Raw genomic sequence first — 13,588 nt, 5'->3', positions numbered from 1 at the left:
TGCCTGATATACCTGCATTGACTGAAACAAAGTTACACTGAACAAGCACTAATATAAAACAGCTCGCAGTGTGTTCTGATCTCGTTGCTCCCTTTTCTCCACCTTAATTCATCCTACCTGAAATAACATGTGTTTATTACAGGGGTCAAAACAAGCCTTTGAACTTTTAACTCAAAACATTTTCCCAATTTCAGCCTATAACACTTCACAACCCTTCTAAAATCCCTTGCATAAAGCAATACAAGGATCACCTACACTTACAGGTCTCTCTTACATGGATAAGAATCATACATTGACACTGTAATCTCTGAAACAGATATAGCATACAAAGACAACCAGTCTGAAGTCCATTCTGCAAGTCCCAAAGTAATTGCTTGGTCCAAACCTTGAAATCTTTTATTGCTTTGCTTCCTGAGTACATTTGTCAAACTCAATGGCATACTATAAACATAGACGTTTGTCTTACGTCACCAGCTTTTCGTTATGCCCACTTGATACTCAAAAGGACTGAAAGTAGGAGGATCAGATCATCTCCATAGTCAGCACTGGACTCTAAACTAGTGAAAATGGTGAATTTACTTCCCTGTCCATTCTGAGATACAGTCTCCTCTGAGATTTTTTCCCCATAGATTTCAATAGCTATCAATTGTTTAAGACAATATATTCTCACATCTGCCTGATCTCTGATTTTTAGATTGTCCACTAATACCTCTAAAGCAGTCACGAAATTAAGTCTTTATGGAAAAAGCCACAGGGATTAAAAGCAAGTGCTGTATTTTGCAGATTTTTGGACTATTCCAAAACAGTACACTAAGTTGCATTCTTTTACCAACCTTACCATAGAAATTCTGAACTGCTTTGTGGAAAACATTCGCCTTCTGTGCCATTGTGTAGACTACGAGTCATTTCTACACCACTTACCCTTGTCAGGTGCAATTCTTCCATAGTCTGACCCAGCAGGTCTCCACAAAGTACCACTTAAGTGCAGTGTCTCATTAGAGCTAAGGAAGATGCAGACCTGTGCACACAAGTGGTTTCAGTTAAACTTTCAGCTGTGTGACAGAAGAGGCACATACTCTCCAACACAACAGTCAAGGCAGTGGCCAAGATGACAGCTTGTGACTCAGATCTATAACAGACATTATTTGTATCCTTGGGCTAATTTTTCACATACCTCATTCTGTGAAATGGGAAGACCAGCCCTTCCTTCCCCCACCTTCCACTCGCCTCTTTGCATTCTGACACTGCACAGGTGGAAAAAAACACTACAGAAAGAAATATCTCACTGAGGTAATGATACACAGCTTCTGGCTAACATGTTACACTCCCTACAACTCCCTTTAATCTTGGTGTATATGCATGCAGCAGTGTCAAGTCAAGAGGGCTCTGAGTGAGCTTGCTTGGCCACCAGAAGCAACATAAGTGTGTTAATATGGCGTGCAAAGCTAAGATACTTCTGGCTCATACCATATTTTGCCATACTGAGGTATCATTTGGCACACCATCAGTCTGCCACCCACCATGTTTAGTACAAATGATAGTCCTATCACATCTAGTGCAATATGTCTGCAATTGCTACATCAACACCAAAAGGAAAATACAGTTTGGCTGGTGTGTGCGAAAGAGGCTTGAACCTGCAATGTCAGGCAGTCGCTGAGACACAACTGTACCTACACTGGTGTCAAAAAGTGCACAGCAGGATTAAACTAAAATGCATTAAAAAATTCAGTGGTTGCAGGCAGGTTTTAGAGTTAACGTGCACACTAACAATTCGCCTGGTGCTTCTCTGCCTGGAAAGTCAGTGTAACAATACACATGGGAAAGTATTACTTTTTCTGTAGAAAGGAAAATCATTTTTTTTTTAATCCAATAAAACATACACATAAATATAGAATCCCATGAGAGATCAGCAAAGTCTACATTATAATAGCTAAATAAAAAAAAGTAATTTAAAAAAGGCACAAAAAGACAGGCTTGATCCTGCAAAGTTAAAAGCATTCTATCCTTGAATTAACAAAGCATTTCTGTCCTTGCTCTGTCTAAGTTCATGAATATTCCTCTCAGATCTCAGCAGAACTATGTAAATGTTTAGAGGTAAGTATGTGCTTAAGTGCTGTGCTGGGTAAGAAACGTAGTAGTTTGAGCTCTGCAGAATCAAGGATTGCATTTAAATCTTCTGTGGTTGATTTTGTGCTAAAGTAAATGCTAGTGTTTACCTGAATGTCTTATTCTTCTCTCATTCATTTCTGATACATCAGAAATGCATATCGTTATATTTAAGACTAAATATTTGCTCCTACGTATCACAATAAGAGACTTCATGATAAAGGAGAAAGAGGCTTTTATAGGGCTTGGAAGTGCTCATTTCTTGATCTTATTTCTAGTATTTTAAGTTGAAAACTTTTTGTCACTGACAGAATTAGTGCACATTCTCTGTATGATTTTGGTTTTCTACCAGAAGACTTACAAAGGAGGAGTAAAAACTATTCCATTTCTAAACATTAGAGATGATCAAGTTGCATGCTAATTCCTTTCCCCACTTTTATTTTGTTAGCGCTATACTGATGCTGAAGCTGTAGTGTGCCCATGAACAATCTAATTTCCATAGAAGTTAGCTGTGCCAAGATAGACTTGTAAAAAGAAATGAAATAGATGTTTTCCTCTGCACAATGAGGATGGGATCACATGGTTCTTTGATAGCTACACAGCTGAAGCACGCTTTCATCTCAGAAGAAAGAATTCAGTAGGCAACAGAACTACCAATGGCAGCATTCTACTTCCTTACCACTGCACAGAGAAAAATAAGCAAAATAAAAGCAGGGGAAAAAGCCACAAGTGATAAACAAATCACAGTTAATAAATCACATGAACAAAGACATGCAAAGGAAATAATAAAAGTCATTACTACTCTGACATTGCCCTTGTATTGTCTGTACTTACTCACTTTTCATACACAATTTTTTTTCTGAAGTCTAAAGTCTCCACTAATAGTTGAGGGAACAAAGGGGACAGGAGACTTGGAAAGAATTCATGTTATTTTACCTTAACATCAAATAATTATGCAGGGCAAGAAAAAAGCTACCTTATGACCGTGCTATCAGCCTCCCATACTTGAATTCCTTTGTGTTGCAGAATACAGTGGGGGGCCGGGGGGGAGGTTGTTTGGTTGGATTTTTTATATGTGTGAACTTAAAACAAACCTGCAACTAGTTAACTTATTTCATAAAAAAGGTTCTCAATTTTTTCAATACCTGTAAAGAAAATGCTTAGGAGAATGAAAAAAGAAAGTAAAATACAAATTCAGGTCAATTTGAGTCTTTGGATTCTTAAAAGATATTTGCAGAGAAAAACAAATTTACTCTACATTCTAAGTTTTCAGCATCACGAGGAATGAAACAGCAATGCAGTCAAACAGTGCCCATATTGTTAAAAATGCACACTTGTCACATTTTGCAGGGGGAACGAATTTAATGAAAGCAGGTCAAGCTGGTGCCACACATTGCTCTCATGTCCAAGGTTTATATAAATTCAATGAAAAGGCCCAGACCTGTGAAGTTGGCAACGAGATGCCAATTTCTATAAACTACATGCACAGCACACTTAGAAAAGATGTCAACATTAATCTGCATGGATATCTGAAAATACTAAAGGACTGAAGAAGTTTAAAGCCTTTTTTACTTACATTATTCCACAACTTTTTAATTCTCAAGTAAAACAGCTGTTCCAAATGTCTTTGTAGCCTGTTTTCCAAGAGCAGTTCCTACAGAGTCAAAGACGCCTCATTCTTTGATGGGATGACAAGTTTGGCTGGTAAAGAGCAAAAATGCAATATACTCAGAATTCTGTGAAGTTTTTAAAGCCCTAAAGTATATAGTTAATGGATTAAAAACTGACTACATGACGTAAGTGTTGAAAACAAGAAGAAATTAAATAGGAAAAAACATTTGTTAGAGGTGATCATTACCTAAGGGAAGTCAGTCCCATTGACAATACAGTATTTACTGTCTGGAGGTAAATACTACATCCCTGCAAATACAACTAACAGCAAACACAATCAGAATGATAAACAACGATGAGGAGAGGTTATTCATTCAGAATGGACCCAGATGCTTGTTAAGCTGAGTCTACACAAAAAAACCCCAAAGTTGTAGTGCACCCCAATTTAAAGTTACAAACCTATGAATAAAGATTGTCATCCACACCTACAGAGTGGGGGACCCTGCCTTGCACAGCAGCAACTCTCAAATAAGTGCCAAGTCCCAGTGTGATCCTTGGTTGCACAAAACAGGAGTAACGAGATCAGGAAGTGGTTCTGCTCATCTCTGAAGCACTGTTGAGACCCATGGACTTCTTATGTTTAAAGAACGCTGAAAAACTGAGAAGGATGCACAGAAGAGGTTTTCAGAATCAAACCAACGGACAAAGAATAAAAAATAAAGCTGCCTTGATTATACTTTTTTTTAAAAGGAGAAAATACCTGTTATCATGGTTCTTAAATCCTGCAGAATAAATCTAACAAGACCCAATGACAGAAAAAAAGAAAGTAAGGCAAACTGAAATTAGATAAACTTTTAATAGTAAGAATGATAAACTACTGAAATAAGAAAAGAAATGGCAGGTTCCCTGTTCCTAATATCCTCAAACGATTGGATGTCTTTCTGCTAACAATGCTTTTCTCAAACATGATGAAGGATCACTGGGTGAAACTGTGGCCTGTATTCCCATGGGGTTGGAAAATGGATCTAACTATGGACCCTGACAAGAGGTGATTTCAGCAGTTTACAGCCAGTGACATGAACTTCCTTGTTTACATCATCTCTACAATTGATCCTGTGGGCAGTAGGAAAACACTGCCACCTGAAATTGGGGTTTGGACTAAGTAAAAAATCTTCTTTCCCCCCTTCTCTCCATAACTCCACTGCCACAGAGTTTATCAGTGCACTCTCCAAACTACCAATCCACAGCTAGATCTACTCCCCACAGCTTTGCTCAGAAAACTCGTCTCCTATTCTGAGACACTAAGTTCACATTAAGCTTCTTCAAAATGTGCATCACAGGTGAAGTCTAAGAGCTTTTTTTTAAAAAAAAAAAAAACCACACTATTACAATATACTCTGGCTTATATTGCAAATATGTTTCCTTACCCTCAATTTTCTTTAATCACAAACAAATGTCAAGTTTTGCATATTCCTACTCTGAATATTCCCTTTCATGATGGCCAAGACCAAAGCTGTCTCAAACCAGTCAATCATCATAGAATCCTTACTGTTCTACCTTATTTTTTCCCACAAACGCACATAAATAAAACAGAACTAATACTGTTATAAACTTGGATAACAGAACTTGACTTGAGAGCTTATTGTAGTGAAAGAAATGCCTCTTTTCAACACAGCATTTGCAAAAACTACTGTATAAAAGGAAGTTAAATTGTATGATTATGGCTATCATGATTTTAAAAGATTTCTTTTCCATCCTGGAGGCATCCACAAAGTTAAGTAAATCCAGAGAGAGAAATTGCCCAGATACACAGAAACAGTGGCTGATTAAGGAGTTTTCCAAAAATCTCACCCAAATTCCAATTTAACTGCCCAGGTATTAGACAAGGCCATGTGTCTGAAAGAGTAAAGATGAGTTTATTTCCTGCCTGTTTTTCAGCTCATGTTATTTATTGACATTCTGCATGCGGTGGCTACGTTTCAGACTTCTCCCTGGGAGCCGGAGGAGTCAGGTCCCACACACAGCAAGTCAAAGCACACTGCCAGCAAAGAATTAAAGTATTCCCCAGAGAGTGGTGAGGCACCATCTTCCCCCACCGAAGTAGGAGCCTTGCTGTCTCTCTTGGAAAATGGTAGCAAGGCAGCCCTTGCACTGCAAAGAGCTCTTGGATTTCACTGATGTTTACAAACCAAACTTTATGCCAGACAAGGATAAGAACGTTACATTGTCCAAACAGATCGGTTATTCTTTCATGTTGCTCACAGTAGTAAGTATAGCTAAAGCACACAGCCTGGAAAGCTGGTACTCTCCATAGCAGTGATGCAGGATAATCAAGCCAATCACCAATGTGTTTTGCACCAGCTTGGGAGAAGACTTCAAGGGCAGTCCCACATACAAGCAAATCCAGAACAGACCAGTCACAGGGGAAAGCAATCTTGGAGAACAGACAGAAACCCTACAACAAATCAATTATAAACACCTTGCCAAGCAAAGAAGTGAAGGCATTGTGGTTGACATTATGCTTGGCTTTTTGGGAGTATTCAGGGAGCCACAAGCATGGTGCACCCACATTCACCTCTCCCACGTGCCATGAGAGAGTCAGACTCTGCTGTGACACTGCTATGCTCAGCACCATTCCTCACCTGGCCTTTTCTTCATTAATTTCTTTTCTGGTCGTTGTCTCTCTTCTTACACTGTTATCCACTCCCATCTTCTTCTTGATCACCAGTTTCGACACTTGCCTTCTGGACATGTGTCTTTCCTCTTCCTCTCTGCTGTCTTATTTACTGAAGCCTCATACTTTATTCTCTCTGCTCTCCTTGGTGATTTCTTCCCTCCTCGTGCATTCACAGGATTTTCACACTGCCTGATCAGAGTTCTTAAAAAGATAAAAAATAAGGATGCATAGTTACTTATTTACAACTTTTCATGTGTGTGTGATTGAAATTTAGATTAAACCACAGGAAAATTACAAGTAACAGCATCTCCATTCAACAAAATGCCCGTTTATCTTCATATACCAAGAAACACCAGATTTATTTGTAAAAAGCAGTGTTTCCAAAGCATAGTTCATTGCCTTTTCTTAAGTTGTGTTTAATTTGATGTCTTTTACTCTAAATTGCTTTACTTTACTTTCCTTTTTAAATGTTGTCATTATTTTACTATTATGGGGTAGTCCTCACTCCTTTCTCACACTGGGAATCATCTTGGTTCAAGTCTAACTTGTCAAATTAAGCACAAGCCTGTTAGGAAAAAACACAAAATTGCTTTAAGGTAGTTCATTTCTTTCTCTTACAGGGAAAGAAAAAAAGTTTGTCACTTTCTCTGTTTTTTGAGTGCTTAGCTAAATCATGCCGTGAAATAAAAAAAAAGTATATTTTATAGGAAAATATTTTTTCCTGCAAGTTCCCCCGTGCATTATTTGTCTCTGCCAGACAGGCTTTAGCAGCCACCTCTCTGGACTTCCATATCTCCACACTGCAGTCCTGCGCCTCAGTAATTGAGCAGAACTGTGCTAGTCTTTTTACAACAAGACAGCCTGGCCAGGAAGTCCCTGGGGAGAAACTCTCTTTTCTGATAGCCCTATAGTAATATATAGATAGATAGTAATAGGTATTACTCGGCAAACAGCATTACTTCTCTGCTCAGCAGTCAGTAGCTCGGATGACTCCTGTTTGTGATGGACTGGACTGGAAGAACACAACATTGGGCTTTTTGCAGAGACAGACCTTGAGGTCCAATAAGTCACCAACCCAGCCCTCCTTCATGAAGCTTCATGCTTTCCCCAGGAGGATACAAGATCAGTCACTCCAGGCCAGCGCTTCTCAACAGCCATTCCCTGAGGGCTGCCTTGTGCTTACATGTACGATGGGACAGAGAGTAGCATGGAGCTGCCCCTTGTTGGCCCACTCATCTCTTGTCACCAATTCCTGCTCTCAGACATTAGTAACACTGTTCCCCTCTCGCTACTCCCAAGTCCCAGCCTACAGGGCACATTTGTCCCCTCAGAGATTAAAACCAGCACACCAGCCACCTAAGGAAAATGGCCGCTGCATGTGGGGTGCCTCAGGCAAATGGCCGCCAGGGCCAAATAGCCATCACATGCGGAGAGCCTCAGGCAAATACCTGCCTGAGGTAAATGGCCACCACACATGGGGCTCTGCAAGCAAATGGCTGTCTCGGGCAAATGGCCACCACATGTGGGGCACCGCTGGCAAATGGCCACCTCAGACAAATGACAGCTGCACACACTCCTACCTTTGCCTACGTGCCCTGCAGTGCTGAGGCCTGCAGGACACACTGAAATCAGCCAGCTCAAAAGAGAGGTGTTTTCCTTTTGCACCTTTCACACCCCCAAAGCAGGCTCAGAGTCCCTGCAGCTGTACCAAGGGATCTGCCGGCCACCTCTCCCCCACCACAGAGCCGCCATGATCACCAGGCCAGCTCCAGGCTCACTCCCCAGCCTCTGCTCCACAGACATGGCAGTCACAAGTGACTAGCGTGAGCTCTCCACAGCTGGTTTGAGGGCTGGGGTTTATTTGGGGCAAAAGAGTGACAGGGCTCCCCCATGCATGGGCTCTCCATCACATTCTCAGCTGTAGGAGCACAGCACCTTTCCTCCCCACCACCCCGAGGTGTCCATCACCAGTGAGCTCACAGCAAGCCACCCTTGTCCAGGCACCATGCTCAGGAAGTTTGCAGTGTGAAATTGGAAATAGAGAAATAAATTGTGGAGGTAAACTCTGCTCCCAGAGGCTACACCCATTGCCGCAGCCATCACAGAGAAATGCAACCCACATCTGAGAGGAGGAGGAGGAGGAGAGGGGGAGCTGCGCTGCGGATTTGCACAGCCCCTCAGTATAACTCACCATGAGCAGCACATCCGCTGGGCTGGAGGATGGGGGGAGAAGGGGGAAATCGCATTCATTTCTCAGGCCATTTTAGTTAATACCTGCTCCGACCATACGTTTGCTTGTAAAAACAATCTCTGCATCAAATATTAAAGCATTTCCAGGGAAATCTGTAAGTTCTGTACTTACTGCACTCAATCTTTTTTGTTCATTCCATCAGTCCTTATTAAATAATTAATAACAAGTAAAAACGATCTTTCACATTAATACGATTCATACTAATGTTAAAAGAGCAACTCCATCTGATGTCCAGCACTTAGGACCAAGTGATGCATGGTGCTGATTTATCCTTTGCATGTAAGATTTGAGCCAAAGGGCAATTCTTTTCCCTTGGGTACGAGTGAAAATTTCCACCCGAGCACGCTTGCAAGAGACTTGCTAACCTGGGGACTGGCTCATGGAGAGATGTGGGCATCACAGACTGCCCTCAGCCCTCTGGTCTGGGACATAGCTGGCTCCTAAGGCTTCGGCCACTCACTTTCACACCTTTTGCAGCTCTACATATTCACCCAGGCCTCCAGTCATCTCCCTCTTCTCAGGCACCACCAGCAAGCCCCTCTCCCAGCTTTCTGCATGCCCCCAGTAGGAGTCCAGTCAGCAGCCCAAGGCCACGTGCTCCTCCAAGACCCTGCACCGGCCCTTGGGACAGCTTTCATCAGCTGCTCCTGCTGCCTCTCCCAGGCTTTTCTGTCCTTCACCTTCCCCTGTTACCTTGGCAGCTCCCCCGAGCCTGTTGCCATGGAAATCCACAATTAATAACCCTCCTCTGCCTCTCCAAGCCCCAGGAACCAACCCCTGGAAGCTTCTTTCTTCTAGCAACATCCTCTCTCGGGTCGTGTCCCCAAACGGCCCTGGTTCCCGCAAAGGGGGGGGGACCTTGCCGGCTCCCCTGCAGAGCAGCCCTCTGGGTTCAAGCTGCATTCGAATGGGTCCCACTACCGCTGCGAGACAAACCCCACACCATGAGCGCATCATTGTATGCCACAGCAAATAGCTCGTAATTTATGCTTACAGAATAGCTGAAATGTAGTTAAAAGTGTTGGATACATCAGTGAAAAAAACCACTCTGGTTCTCCAGTTTGCCAGTGCTCAGCTAGTAATGTTCAGAGTGCTCTACTTAATACAATAACTATGAATTAACTTAAAATGGGTCATTCTACCACAATAAAGTAGAAGAGATTTCCAAAAGGAAAAGGAAATGCTAACCGACAGATGCCACTGAAAATCTTCCCCATAAATCGTTATTTTGGCTTTGTACACATTTGATATTGCTGTTGGTGAATTTTGCAAAAAGTATTTGTACTTAAATAAGGTTATAGAAGTTAATATGAAGGAATAAACCTATATTTTTCAGCATAAGTACAAATAATATTTTTTCATTTCTTGATTGAAGTGTTATAGAATTGAAGAAAATGTTATTTTCAAGAAAATAATGCTAATGCTATGCTCCAAGTAGAATGATACATAATGCAATAGGAAAGACAATAAGAAGTGATTCATATGTATCCACCACAATTCACTGATAGGCTTTTTTTTTTTTTTTTAACCCAATATCGTGTCTAATGGGCACAATAACTGGAATATGAACAAAAAGCCATTTTCACTTCCAATACACTTTACACTGATGTCTTTGTGATTTAAGGACCATTCTTAATCCATTTTCACAGGCCTTTACCTTAATGCAATAAAATTAAAGTGACCTCAGGGACATTTTCTCCTGTCCATCACAGACAATACAGGCAAACTACCTGTACTCCAAAATATGAAGATTGTTGCTCTTAAATGGGACTGTCTCAGAGCACAGAGACACTGTAAAAGTAGGCATAACTACATATTTACTTTCCCAGCGGTGTAATTTGCTACACTGTGATTGGTGCTACGACTATGGTTTACAAAATCATAGCACAATCATTTAATGTAGTTCAATTTGCAAAACCCTCTCTGGCAATTGGCTAATAATAATTGACTCATAATCTGAGCAAAGCATTCTCAATAATCACTGTATTATCATTTTTTCAATTACTTTGCAGTTAAGTGCAAATTTCTTATCTCTGAATGGGTCTACTTGAACTTAGAAATGATCACCTTTGTCAGTTACAAAAACAACACGTTAGCTTTTCTTTCTCTTGCAGTGAAACATAGCAATTTCCAATGTGACATAATAAAGAAATCTAATTGGCATCCAAATGTGAGGCACTGTCAAGAGAAAGTAGTATTTAAAATTTTCTTCAAACAACTGCCATTGAAAAAGCAATGTTATATTCAATCATGTAAAGAGCAACACACAGAAAAAAATATACACTGTCTTTCAATTAAAATTACATATTTCAGTCATACAAAAGAACACGAGTTTGTCAAACTATTTCTCTCACTGTAGGAAAAAAAATGGAGGAAAAAGGGAATGTAGGAAAAAACCCAAAACTATTAATAATAATTTCAGAAACAGTAATTTCAGAAACATCTATTTCAATTTTTGTTTTACATAAACTTATGTGGGTATGTTTTCATAACTACTACAAAGCCGAAACAAAAAATATCCAAAAATTATATATTTTCTACAATCTTAGAAAACTCAAAAGAAGCTATTTCAGATTGAACCTTTTTCAGGTGGTTTGTTACCTGATATAAAATCCAATCTTATTCAAAAGCTGTGTTTAAAAAATACATGTTTTTCATCTTTAAAGAAAACCTTAATACTTTTTTTTGCTTTTCATATGACAGCTCTTTGAAAGGACTGAGACAGAGCTCAGGAGTTTCACACTCCTATCTACTATCTCTATCTAGAAATAATTAAGTAATTATTGTCACCCAGTAGTTTCCTGGGAAACAGGAATTGGTTGTGAGCTCCGATTAAGCAAGCATGGGAGACAGAACTGCTGTTTACATCCCTATCTCTCCCAGGACTGGTATATATGTTTAAATAAAACAAATTACCCTTGCCCACCAAACTTGCATCGCTGATTTCCCCTTCTCTGAAAAACTGAATTGCAAAACCCTACATAGGTGCTGTGGTGTGGCAGAAAGGAAACACAGATACCAAAAATCACGCCATGTATGAGTGTACAAGTTCACCCCATTTCTGCTTTTGGGAGAAGACCAGCCTCCAAATGGCCAATGAAATATTTTCCCTCTGACCTCAGAGGAAAGAGGATCATGCCCTGCTTCTCACAATCAGGTTCTGGGATTAAAAATGAAGAACGTATTCAGCCCTGTTGGCACTCACAGCAGAGGTGTTAATGAATGAATGAACAGGCACAACAACTAAGGTCCCCTGCTCAGCTTTTAAAAATCAACGTGCTACCAGCAAGCAACGCCATCTCTACATCTTTGTTTACATGGCTGTCTGCCATTTGGTACACTGAAGTTATTAGCAAGTAGCAGTGAGGGATGGCAGAGATTTTGGTGTTTGGTCAATGTTCTGACAAAGGTTATCAAACAGGTCAGGCGATTTTCATGGACAAAGTGTCTGCATGGTGATAAGCAGTGTGATGGAAATAGTGAGACAGAAAAAAAATTCATTCTCTTGTCACCCAGGATAATGTTAAAGACATCCTTGTGTAGTTTTACTGTCACGGGATAAGTGATAAATTATGTATATGGCACATCATCATGCTGGTTTTGCAGAGGGCATCATGAAGGTGAAATGCATACCTTCTGCTCATGAATGTCAATCTAACTGAAGTCTTGGAGGCGGATACTGCTGTCAGACTGCTACAAAACAAAAAGGACAGAAGACAGGCTGTCTGGGTGCTTGCCATGAATGAGGACTGAACAGAACTTTACTGTTGGAAAAAGCAACAGAGATCCAAAAAAACCACTTTGTGGGGTAACAGAGTTGATTTCGAAAGCTTTCCTTCAAGGCTGGGGCACATCAAATTCTCTAAGCATTGGAAAGAAGAAACGAGCCATCACTAGGCTAGACTCTGATACCAAATCATGAGGTTAAAAATCAGTAATAGAAAACACACTGTTGGATCTGATTTCTCAAATGTACTACCTGGATATCCTGTCCTTCCTAGATTTTTCCAGTCCAAGGGCTTGACACCTCTTCAAACCAGCAACAATGCTCTATCTCCTCCTTGACTGGCAGAGATTGGTTGTATTTCACACACCAGAACGTAACAAATGCTTCTGCAGTTGTGTAACATGCAAATAATTAACAAATGCTGATGACACAAAATAAAAAGCAAATATAAGCAACTCTCTATAGAGGTTTGTTTATCTTCTGACATATGGATGCATAAATACATGAACATATCTTTACCCCAAATATCAAGAAGCAGTAAGTCCCTATTGTATTTTTGAAAGCATGTGTTCTTTGATTTGATTCTAGTTCCAAGACAGTTTCTCACACACCAATAATTGTCATTACGTGACATAGCAGTAAATCAGTCTGGCCCTTCCAATATTTTTAAGCAAATTTATGGATTCTTTACTGAAAAGTAAAACATTTCATCACAGAGAAGTTGCCTACAGATAGCACGAATGCAGGTGCTGATATCTGCTTTTGGCACAGATGAGAACACAATACTACCACCCCAATAGCACCCCTACGCCACTCCAGGTACCTGTTGCCTGCGATTGGCAGCTGTAACGGAAACCCAAAAGTCAGCTCTGAATGTGCCTGTAGGTCACATGCTGCAGCCTGAGATTTTACTGGCCATATGGGACCCATACACAGAGCTTTACGACTTAATACTACATTGACTATACAACTTGAAAATACACATCCAAGGACTGAAGCTAGAAGAAACATTTATGTTAGAGGGAAAAGGAACCAAAGATGAAGACTGGGGATACCACAAAAGGACAGCTCTAGAAAGTCTGTAAAATATGCTTGGGAGTTGGGCTTGATTTAAGTTTTGACATTAACAGGAGCTGCTGGCATCGTTTGATACTATATTCTGAGCAATCAAACACGTAAGTGTTGTATATATGATGCCAGATTTCCCTTAAGAGCT

This window comes from Grus americana, chromosome 7 (genome assembly GCF_028858705.1).
Source record: "Grus americana isolate bGruAme1 chromosome 7, bGruAme1.mat, whole genome shotgun sequence".
Lineage (NCBI taxonomy): Eukaryota > Metazoa > Chordata > Aves > Gruiformes > Gruidae > Grus > Grus americana.
This window is presented reverse-complemented; position numbering follows the sequence as displayed.